Source organism: Oncorhynchus clarkii, chromosome 33 (genome assembly GCF_045791955.1).
Source record: "Oncorhynchus clarkii lewisi isolate Uvic-CL-2024 chromosome 33, UVic_Ocla_1.0, whole genome shotgun sequence".
Taxonomy (NCBI): domain Eukaryota; kingdom Metazoa; phylum Chordata; class Actinopteri; order Salmoniformes; family Salmonidae; genus Oncorhynchus; species Oncorhynchus clarkii.
The window spans coordinates 11,215,375-11,227,605 of NC_092179.1; the positions used below are offsets into that span (position 1 = coordinate 11,215,375).

At 47.1% G+C, this 12,231-nt stretch overlaps 1 protein-coding gene across 2 annotated transcripts in view; it reads right to left on the bottom strand.

Moving 5' to 3' along the window:
- LOC139392645 (diacylglycerol kinase iota-like) overlaps window positions 1-12,231 on the bottom strand; it is a 91,556-nt gene that overhangs the window by 78,762 nt on the left and 563 nt on the right. The gene's annotated exons all lie outside the window — the stretch shown is intronic.

The following is a 12,231-nucleotide window of genomic DNA, read 5'->3' on the forward strand; positions in this document are numbered from 1 at the left end:
CTCTCCATTCTCTCTCCTCTCCCTCTCTCATTTCTCTCTCTGCCTCCCTCTCTCCATTCTCTCTCTACCTCCCTCTCTCCATTCTCTCATTTCTCCCTCTCTCCATTCTCTCTCCTGTCCCTCTATTTCTCTCTCTGCCTCCCTTTCTCCATTCTCTCTCCTCTCCCTCTCTTTCTCTCTCTGCCTCCCTCTCTCCATTCTCTCTCCTCTCCCTCTCTTTCTCTCTCTGCCTCCCTCTCTCGATTCTCCTCTCCCTCTCCATTCTCTCTCCTCTCACTCTTACCATTCTCTCTCATTTCCCTCTCCATTCTCTATCCTCTCCCTCTCTCCATTCTCTCTCCTCTCCCTCTCTCCAATCTCTCTCTGCCTCCCTCTCTCCATTCTCTCTCCTCTCCCTCTCTCCATTCTCTATCCTCTCCCTCTCTTTCTCTCTCTGCCTCCCTCTAGTCTCTCTCTGCCTCCCTCTCTCCATTCTCTCTCTGCCTCCCTCTCTTCATTCTCTCTCCTCTCCCTCTCTCCTCTCCATCACTTTCTCTCTCTGCCTCCCTCTCTCCATTCTCTCTCTACCTCCCTCTCTCCATTCTCTCACGTCTCCCTCTCTCCATTCTCTCTCCTCTCCCTCTATTTCTCTCTCTGCCTCCCTCTCTCCATTCTCTCTCCTCTCCCTCTCTTTATCTCTCTGCCTCCCTCTCTTTCTCTCTCTCTTCCTCCCTCTCTCCATTCTCTCTCCTCTCCCTCTCTCCATTCTCTATCCTCTCCCTCTCATTCTCTCTCTGCCTCCCTCTCTCCATTCTCTCTCCTCTCCCTGTCTTTCTCTCTCTGCCTCCCTCTCTTCTCTCTCTGCCTCCCTCTCTCCATTCTCTCTCTGCCTCCCTCTCTCCATTCTCTCTCCTCTCCCTCTCTCATTTCTCTCTCTGCCTCCCTCTCTCCATTCTCTCTCTACCTCCCTCTCTCCATTCTCTCATTTCTCCCTCTCTCCATTCTCTCTCCTCTCCCTCTATTTCTCTCTCTGCCTCCCTCTCTCCATTATCTCTGCCTCCCTCTCTCCATTCTCTCTCCTACCCCTCTCTTTCTCTCGCTGCCTCCCTCTCTCGATTCTCCTCTCCCTCTCCATTCTCACTCCTCTCCCTCTCTCCATTCTCTCTCCTCTCCCTCTCCATTCTCTATCCTCTCCCTCTCTCCATTCTCTCTCCTCTCCCTCTCTTTCTCTCTCTGCCTCTCTCTCTCACTTTCTCCATTTTCCTGTCTCTCTCCATTCTCTCTCCTCTCCATCTCTTTCTCTATCTGCCTCCCTCTCTCCATTCTCTCTCCTCTCCATCTATTTCTCTCTCTGCCTCCCTCTCTCCATTCTCTCTCCTCTCCCTCTCCATTCGCTCTCCTCTCCCTCTCCATTCTCTCTCCTCACCCTTTCTCCATTCACTCTCTGCCTCTCTTACTCCATTCTCTCTCCTCTCCCTCTTTTTCTCTCTCTGCCTCCCTCTCTTTCTCTCTCTGCCTCCCTCTCTCCATTCTCTCACCTCTCCCTCTCTCCATTATCTCTCCCCTCCCTCTATTTCTCTCTCTGCCTCCCTCCCTCCAATCTCTCTCCTCTCCCTATTTTTCTCTCTCTGCTTCACTCTCTCGATTCTCCTCTCCCTCCATTCTCTCTCCTCTCTCTCTCCACTCTCTCTCCTCTCCCTCTCCATTCTCTATCCTCTCCCTCTCTCCATTCGCTCTCGTCTCCCTCTCTCCAGTCTCTCTCTGCCTCCCTCTCTCCATTCTCTCCTCTCCCTCTCTTTGCCTCCCTCTCTCCATTCTCTCTCCTCTCCCTCTCATTCTCTCTCTGCCACCCTCTCCCTCACTTTCTCTCTCTTCCCGTCTCTCTCCATTCTCTCTCCTCTCCATCTCTTTCTCTCTCTGCCTCCCTCTCTCCATTCTCTCTCCTCTCCATCTATTTCTCTCTCTGCCTCCCTTTCTCCATTCTCTCTCCTCTCCCCCTCTTTCTCTCTCTGCCACCCTCTCTCCATTCTCTCTCCTCTCCCTATCTTTCTCTCGCCTCTCCCTGTCCATCCTCTCTCCTCTCCCTCTCTCCATTCTCTCTCCTCTCCCTCTCTTTCTCCTTCCATTCTCTCTCCTCTCCCTCTCTTTTCTCTCCTCTCCCTCTCTCCATTCTCTCTCCTCCCCCTCTCTTTCTCTCTCTGCCTCCCTTTCTCCATTCTCTCTCCTCTACCTCCATCATCTCTCCTCTCCCTCTCTCCATTCTCTCTCCTCTCTCCATTCTCACTCCTCTCCCTCTCATTCTCTCTCCTCTTCCTCTCTTTCTCTCTCCTCTCCCTCTCTCCATTATCTCTCCACTCCCTCTCTCCATTCTCTCTCTGCCTCCCTCTCTCCATTCTCTCTCCTCTCCCTCTCTTTCTCCCTCTGCCTCCCTCTCTCCATTCTCTCTCCTCTCCCAATCTTTCTCTCTCTGCCTCCCTCTCTCCTCTCCCTCTCTTTGCCTCCCTCTCTCCATTATCTCTCCTCTCCCTCTCTGTCTCTCTCCTCTCCCTCTCTCCATTCTCTCTCCTCTTCCTCTCTTTCTCTCACCTCTCCCTCTCTCCAATCTCACTCCTCTCCCTCTCTTTCTCTGTCTGCCTGTCTCTCTCCATTCTCTCTCCTCTCCCTCTCTTTCTCTCTCTGCCTTCCTCTCTCCATTCTCTCTCCTCTCCATCTCTTTCTCTCTCTGCATCCCTCTCTCCATTCTCTCTCCTCTCCCTCTCTCCATTCTCTCTCCTCTCTCCTATCCCTCTTTCAATTTTCTCTCCTCACCCTCTCTTTCTCTCTCTGCCTCCCTCTCTCCAATTCTCTCTCCTCTCCCTCTCTCAATTCTCTCTCCTCTCCCTCTCTTCTCTCTCCTCTCCCTCTTCCTATCTTTCTCTCTCCTCTCCCTCTCACCAATCTCTCTCCTCTCTCTCTCTTTCTCTGTCCTCCTGTCTCTCTCCATTCTCTCTCATCTCCCTCTCTTTCTCTCTCTGCCTCCCTCTCTCCATTCTCTCTCCTCTCCATCTCTTTCTCTCTCTGCATCCCTCTCTCCATTCTCTCTCCTCTCCATCTCTTTCTCTCTCTGCATCCCTCTCTCCATTCTCTCTCCTCTCCCTCTTTCCATTCTCTCTCCTCTCTCCTATCCCTCTTTCAATTGTCTCTCCTCTCCCTCTCTCCATTCTCTCTCCATTCTCTCTCTGCCTCCCTTTCTCCATTCAAACTCCTCTCCCTCTCTTTCTCTCTGCCTCTCTTTCTCTCTCTGCCTCCCTCTCTCCATTTTCTCTCCTCTCCCTCTCTTACTCTCTCTGCCACCCTCTTTCCATTCTCTCTCCTCTACCTCTCCATTTTCTCTCCTCTCCTTCTCTTTCTCTCCCTGCCTCCCTCTATATCTCTCTCTGTCTCCCCCTTTCCATTCTCTCTGCCTCCCTCTCTCCATTCTCTCTCTGCCTCCCTCTCTTTCTCTCTCTGCCCTCTTCTCTGACTCCCTCTCCCCATTTTCTCTCTGCCTCCCTCTCTCCATTCTCTCTCCGCTCCCTCTCTTTCACTTTCTGCCTCCCTCTCTTTCTCTCTCTGCCTCCCTCTCCATTCTCTCTCCTCTCCCTCTTTCTCTCTCTGCCTCCCTCTCTCCATTCTCTCTCCTCTCCATCTCTTTCTCTCTCTGCCTCCCTCTCTCCATTCTCTCTCTGCCTACCTCTCTCAATTCTCTCTCCCCTCCCTCTCTCTCCTTTCTCTCCTCTCCCATTCTCCATTCTAACTCCTCTCATCTCCCTCTCTTTCTCGTTCTGCCTCCCTCTCTTTCTCTCTCTGCCTCCCTCTCTCCTCTCCCTCTTTCTCTCTCTGCCTCCCTCTCTCCATTCTCTCTCCTCTCCCTTTCTTTCTCTCTTTGCCTCCCTCTCTTTCTCTCTCTGCCTCCCTCTCTCCATTCTCTCTCTGCCTCCCTCTCTTTCTCTCTCTGCCTCCCTCTCTTTCTCTCTCTTCCTCCCTCTCTTCCTCTCTCTGCCTCAGTCTCTCCATTCACTCTCCTCTCCCTCTATTTCTGTCTCTGCCTCCCTCTCTCCATTCTCTTTCCTCTCCCTCTCTCATTCCCTCTCCTCTCCCTCTCTTTCTCTCTTTGCCTCTCTCTCTTTCTCTCTCTGCCTGCCTCTCTCCATTGTCTCTCTGCCTTCCTTTCTCCATTCTCTCTCCTCTAGCTCTCTCCTCTCCCTCTCTTTCTCTCTCTGCCTCCCTCTCTCCATTCTCTCTCCTCTCCCTCTCTTTCTCTCTCTGCCCCCCTCTCTTTCTCTCCCTGCCTTCCTCTCTCCATTCTCTCTTTGCCTCCCTCTCTTGATTCTCTCTCCTCTCCCTCTCTCCATTCTCTCTCCTCTCCCTCTATTCCTCTCTCAGCCAGACGTGTGTCACAGTGATGGAGTCACTCTCAGCTCAGTTGGGCTGACTGTGGCACCGCCAGATGGACTGGACAGGCCCGAGAGAGGGGGGGGGGGGGGGGTGTATTTGTCTGGGCAGAGAGCTCTGACTGAAAAAACAGCAGGTTTAACAGGCACACACCACACCTGTTCGTGTTCAGCCATCCACTCTGGGGCCAAGTGAATCCTGCTGAAGCTTGGGGCTGTAGTAGGGCCCCTCAGCCTGGTCTGCCTGGTGCTGGGTGATGTGATGTTGGGGGGGGGGGGCAGGAGCCAGGCAGCAGGAAAAGCCTCTTACAGCCAGTCAGACACCAAATAAGGAGAGACTGACTCCACGCAGCTTGAACATCCAATCCCCTTAATGCCTCATCACGCTGCATTATGGGAGAAAAACACCAGCCGCCAGCCCCAACCTCAGCGCTGCTCTGCTCTGGAAAATGCCAGGAGACAGAGAGACCTTTTAAAGGAATAATCTGTCCTCTACTCCTAAAACAGACATCACCCCATTCCTCTCCTCACCACACAGATTAAGACTGACGGTTACCTACGCACTCCAATCAAATAAAACACTGGCATGCACACATACACACACACACACCTATCACATACACACTCACATACACACACACACCTCTCACACACACCTCACACATATCTTAGTGTCAGACAACCAGGACCGGGTATTACAACCCACATGGAGGAGGATGTGTCACACTAATATTGTCCTAGTGTGTGTGTGTGTGTGTGTGTGTGTGTGTGTGTGTGTGTGTGTGTGTGTGTGTGTGTGTGCTGCATGTGCGCGTGTGTGCGCTCGCGCGTGTGTGCGTACTGCGTGTGTGTACGCATGCGTGCGATTCACAGATTCATGATTAAAACCCCTACACACACACATTCACCGGCTGTCAAAACTCCAGAAACTCAGCAGCTGTCCACCTCCTCGCACCAAACCAAAGCACAGAGAATGATCAACTCCTCCTCTCCCTTTGTAATCAAAGGGTTTATTTAAAGGGGTCACCCCCTGGGCCCTGATCTTTGAGCCCCTGTTTGTCTGTCTTGTCCGTCTGGTTGCTCCCTATGCCTTCTGCCTGCTTGAGAAATACACGATAAGTCACTGAATGAAGGGACAGAAGGACAGAAGGACAGAAAGAGAGAGAGAGAAAGAGAGAGAGAGAGAGAGAGAGAGAGAGAGACAGAGATGTAGATGGAGAGAGAGAGAGAGAGAGAGAGAGAGAGAGAGAGAGAGAGAAAGACAGACAGACAGACAGACAGACAGAGAGAGAGAGAGAGAGAGAGAGAGAGAGAGAGAGAGAGAGAGAGAGAGAGAGAGAGAGAGAGAGAAAAGAGACAGACAGAGACGGAGATGGAGAGAGAGAGAGAGAGAGACAGACAGAGACGGAGAGAGAGAGAGAGAGAGAGAGAGAGAGAGAGACAGACAGTCAGACAGACAGACAGACAGAGGCAGAGACAGAGGAGACAAGGGGGATCATTGAAACAGGCCAGATAGAAGCAGACAGCCCTCTCTCTGCTGCAGAGACAGCCGTTCAGTGTGTTATCATTATGTATTCATCTGTATATAACGATGGCGTCAGCAGCACGCTGTCTCTGTGGCACATGAATAAGTTAGAGAGGAAACGGAGGGGATGTACTTCCTCCCTGTTGTACAGCCCAGAGAGAGAGATGAGAGAGAGAGAGAGAGTCAAGAGTAACCTTGGGAAAATCCTCTGCATTATCATTAACAGCAGACTCGTACATTTCCTCAATGAAAACAATGTACTGAGCAAATGTCAAATTAGCTTTTTACCAAATTACCGTACAACAGACCATGTATTCACCCTGCACACCCGAATTGACAACCAAACAAACCAAAACAAAGGCAAAGTCTTCTCATGCTTTGTTGATTTCAAAAAAGCCTTCGACTCAATCTGGCATGAGGGTCTGCTATACAAACTGATGGAAAGTGGTGTTGGGGGTAAAACATACGACATTATAAAATCCATGTACACAAACAACAAGTGTGCGGTTAAAATTGGCAAAAAACACACACATTTCTTCACACAGGGTCATGGTGTTAGACAGGGATGCAGCTTAAGCCCCACCCTCTTCAACATATATATCAACGAATTGGCGCGGGCACTAGAAAAGTCTGCAGCACCCGGCCTCCCCCTGCTAGAATCCGAAGTCAAATGTCTGCTGTTTGCTGATGATCTGGTTCTTCTGTCACCAACCAAGGAGGGCCTACAGCAGCACCTAGATCTTATGCACAGATTCTGTCAGACCTGGGCCCTGATAGTAAATCTCAGTAAGACCAAAATAATGGTATTCCAAAAAAGGTCCAGTCACCAGGACCACAAATACAAATTCCATCTAGACACTGTTGCCCTAGAGCATACAAAAAACTATACATACCTTGGCCTAAACATCAGCGCCACAGGTAACTTCCACAAAGCTGTGAACGATCTGAGAGACAAGGCAAGAAGGGCATTCTATGCCATCAAAAGAAACATAAATTTCAACATACCAAATAGGATTTGGCTAAAAATACTTGAATCAGTCATAGAGCCCATTGCCCTTTATGAGGTATGGGGTCCGCTCACCAACCAAGACTTTACAAAATGGGACAAACACCAAATTGAGACTCTGCACGCAGAATTCTGCAAAAATATCCTCCATGTACAACGTAGAACACCAAATAATGCATGCAGAGCAGAATTAGGCCGATACCCACTAATTATCAAAATCCAGAAAAGAGCCGTTAAATTCTACAACCACCTAAAAGGAAGCGATTCACAAACCTTCCATAACAAAGCCATCACCTACAGAGAGATGAACCTGGAGAAGAGTCCCCTAAGCAAGCTGGTCCTGAGGCTCTGTTCACAAACACAAACACACCCTACAGAGCCCCAGGACAACAGCACAATTAGACCCAACCAAATCATGAGAAAACAAAAAGATAATTACTTAACACATTGGAAAGAATTAACAAAAAAAACAGAGCAAACTAGAATGCTATTTGGCCCTACACAGAGAGTACACAGCGGCAGAATACCTGACCACTGTGACTGACCCAAAATTAAGGAAAGCTTTGACTATGTACAGACTCAGTGAGCATAGCCTTGCTATTGAGAAAGGCCGCCGTAGGCAGACATGGCTCTCAAGAGAAGACAGGCTATGTGCTCACTGCCCACAAAATGAGGTGGAAACTGAGCTGCACTTCCTAACCTCCTGCCCAATGTATGACCATATTAGAGAGACATATTTCCCTCAGATTACACAGATCCACAAAGAATTCGAAAACAAATCCAATTTTGAAAAACTCCCATATCTACTGGGTGAAATTACACAGTGTGCCATCACAGCAGCAAGATTTGTGACCTGTTGCCACGAGAAAAGGGCAACCAGTGAAGAACAAACACCATTGTAAATACAACCCATATTTATGGTTATTTATTTTATCTTGTGTCCTTTAACCATTTGTACATTGTTAAAACACTGTATATATATATATATATATATAATATGACATTTGTAATGTCTTTACTGTTTTGAAACCTCTGTATGTGTAATGTTTACTGTTAATATTTGTTTATTTCACTTTATATATTCACTTTGTATATTATCTACCTCACTTGCTTTGGCAATGTTAACACATGTTTCCCATGCCAATAAAGCCCTTGAATTGAATTGAATTGAATTGAGAGAGAGAGAGAGAGAGAGGTTTTATAGCTCAGAGTCAGCCTTGAATATTGACAACATTTTGTCTTGTATTTCCCATAGACAACCACTACCAGGCCCAGGCTCTTCCCAAGGACATCCAACCACTAACAGGCCCAGTGCAAAGTTAAAGCTATAATCCTTAGTTGCTATATCCATTTCTGGACTTCTATGAGATATACCAATCATTCTTGAAGACTATAACCTATAAAGGCCTCACGAGCTTAGTCCAACTGTCGTACTCCATTAGGACCCAAAATATAAGCTTGTCAACAACGCAAATGTAAACAAACACTGTTATAGGCTCAAAACATGGTTAAAACTACACATTTGATGTCATGGATGTCAGTCCATAGCCATGGATACATTTCTCCAGCCCCACAGTTATCTAGCGACACAGGAGGACGCTTTGTTATCGTTTCAGTTAAGGATGAGGTTTTGGGTGAGGTTTTGGCAGCTCAGTTGATATACAGCATGAAGCGGTAGAGGTACAGTAGGCCCAGATCTGCCTGTAGGCTACGTCCTCTCTCCTCCGTTCTCTCTCTCCACCTTTTGAAACAAAGGTTAAAAGGTCAACGAGAAGAGGTGACGTGGAGCCCGAACGTGGACGAAAATGCACTTGTAATGAAATGAGAAGCTCCTTGACGTTTACAGGGGCGGATCCCATAATAAATGTGTAAAGTGATCAAAATAAATGAAGTAAGTTGTGCAAGACATTTTACAAGATAAAAGGATAAGTAGCATGTTGTTTCTAAATGTGCTCCGTGCTTTTCTCATCCGACAACGCTACATCTGATTCTAAGGGGTTGTGGCAGATATCGAAACTCTTCCGCGGTAGGATGCACTTGTGCTTCCTCGCCAAAAGGAGGCTGTCGAGGAGGAGAGGGCCGTCTTCCGTTCGCCTACTAACGAATTGACACACTCCTCGACCACTCGACCCCAGTTTCCCAGCGGTCACGGAGGAGAAAGGACGAAGGAGAGGAAACGGGGGATGGTCTTTTGTCCAAACAAGAAAAGGTCTATGAACCTCTTTCCATCGGAGTTTGTCAGGAACAGAAATCCTTGAATATGCATGTTGAACTGTTCACCGGTTTCGGTCGGGAGGATGAGAAAATGTATCATCTTGAACAACTCTACAATTAGGACTCTGATTGGCTGTTCAAAAAAGCCCAAGTCTCTTTCTGAGGCCAAGTTCCAGGCTGAGCGCTCTACTCTCACACTGTGATAACTGATTACTGTAAACCCATAAAGGCCTGCTGTGGAGTTTTACGCCAATATTTCAGTCTGGGTAATGGATGTTGTGGCCTTTTCATGGCAAACAGACCTTGCCCAATTCTGGGCCGGATTTGGACCGGAACCAATTTTGCTGTCAGCGTCTGTCTGTTCTGGTCAGTTCAATGCTTCCTTCAGTTACTGCAGGCAGGAACTGCGATCAGGGAACCAAATCCAGAAAGCGTCTCAGAGTAGGAGTGCTGATCTCGGATCTGTCCATATAATCTTATTCATTGTGACCTAAAAGGCAGAACTGATCCTAGAACAGCACTCCTACTCGGAGACGCTTTGTGGACGAGGGCCCAGATATCAGAGTTGATGTTATTGCATCTTGTTCCGTTTCTCTCTGTGTGGTTGTTAATCTTCTCTCTGTTGTTGGGTGTCCTGGTTGAGGATCATCACCATCTCTAATTGGGAGATGAAATGAAAACGATTTTATCCCACATGAGAGAGAAAGGCTTTGAACGTCTCCCTCTGGGAGATAGGCTACTCCACATACAACACAGACAAGAACACATGCGAACGCATGCAAACACACACTTGGGTACACACACACACATGCGCAAGCACGCTTGCTAATACGCATTCACTCACAGACACACACACAGTGGACTAATTTTCAGAGTTTCTGGGGCGGATACATAAGTTAAATTGAGTCAGATTCAGTGAGAGTCAGTTGAAGAGTGTTGTGAGTGAAACGGTAATTTCACAGTATTTCACATAAAGGTGCATGACACAATCCTCTATTCACTCTCACACACACACACACACACACACACACACACACACACACACACAGTGGTGTAAAGTACTTAGGTAAAAATATTTTAAAGTACTACATAAGCAGTTGTTTTGGGTATCTGTACTTTACTTGACTATTTATATTTTTGACTAAATGTACTTGAAATTCACTACATTCCTAAATAAAATCATGTACTTTTTACTCCATATATTTTCACCGGACACCTAAAAGTACTCGCTACATTTTGAATGCTTAGCAGGTGATGAAAATAGTCAAATTCACACACTTACCAAAAGAACATCCCTGGTCATCCCTACTGCCGCCGATCTGGCAGACTCATTAAAGACACTTGTTGGAGTGCGGCCCTGACTATCCGTAAATAAATTAAAAATAAGAAAATGATGCCATCTGGTTTGCGTAATTTAAGGACTTTTTTATTACGTATAAATGTAGTTTTGATACTTAAGTATATTTAAAACCAAAAACTTTTACTCAAGTAGTATTTTACTGGGTGACTTTCACTTTTACTTGAGTCATTTTATATTAAGGTATCTTTACTGTGCCTCAAGTATGACAATTCGGTTTTTTTCGACCACTGCACACACACACATACTGCACACACACACATACTGCACACACACACATACTGTACACACACACATGCTGTACACACACACATACGCTGGCTGTCTGAGGGCGAAATTTATGCGTAGCAGACAGAGACGTCTCAGAATAGATGAAAGGACCGAGTGCTTTCTGGGAACACAGTCCTGTGTGATCACTCACCCAGTAGGAGTCAGCTCAATGTGGGGATACAACACACTAAGTACACTCTCTCTATTCTCACTTTTCTCTATCTATCTATCTATCTATCTATCTATCTATCTATCTATCTATCTATCTATCTATCTGTCTGTCTGTCTGTCTGTCTGTCTGTCTGTCTGTCTGTCTGTCTGTCTGTCTGTCTGTCTGTCTGTCTGTCTGTCTGTCTGTCTGTCTGTCTGTCTGTCTGTCTGAAGGAGATACCTATTACAGGTCTGAAAGGAGTCATTGTTTACACACACACACACACACACACACACACACACACACACACTTAGAGCCTTTGATGTTCAACAGCATAATTTCTCAGGTTTCTTTGAATCACACACATAGACCATGGTGAGCTTGGACTTCAAACAGACACAGGAGCTGCATGTAATCATGATGCATTCATTCACTATGGCTATTACAAACCAGACAGACAGACAGACAGACAGACAGACAGACAGACAGACAGACAGACAGACAGACAGACAGACAGACAGACAGACAGACTAAAGATGTTAACATCTCTCCACTCAAGCCAAAAGGCAAACAAATCATTAGAAGGTATTGATTTGACCTCCAAAGCAAACCGTTTTCCAATACAACAGGCAGACAGACACACACACACACACACACACACACACACACACACACACACACACACACACACACACACACACACACAGTCTCTCACTAAGTCAGAACGAAAGCTATAGCTTCATCTGGGTGTTGTTGGGCATTAGCCAATTCCACAACCCCAGAAGCTACCTGTTTCAGCAGGCGATCCGAGCTGGCATTCGGGAGAATAGCCTGCCCTACACACACGGCGTGAGAATACATACATCACGGCGAGAGAACACACACACGAACACACACACACGGTCTGCAAATCAATAGAGCTAACCCCCTCTCCCCTCCCACACACGACAACACAGAAAATACAACAATGCGCACACACACGATGGACACTAGGTCAGAAAGCCGGTGTGCTAAAGCCTATGCTGGTTCAGTCAGAGAGCCTACTCTGATAGTTAACACAATTTAATAATGTAAATGTCTACCATAATAGTAATAATACAGTATTTCAGAGGACCTTATGTCGGAAATATGTGTGCTGTCAAAATATATACATCTCTCTCTCTATATATATAGACATAGATGTGTGTGTGTCTGTTCATTGTGTTTTTGTCAATGTTTGTCAATAACAAACAACAGCCCAAGTGAATGTAAATGGGAAGAGAATGATCTACAGTCCTATAATTCCATCTTCCTCTCTGCTGTCTAAATCCTCGTTTT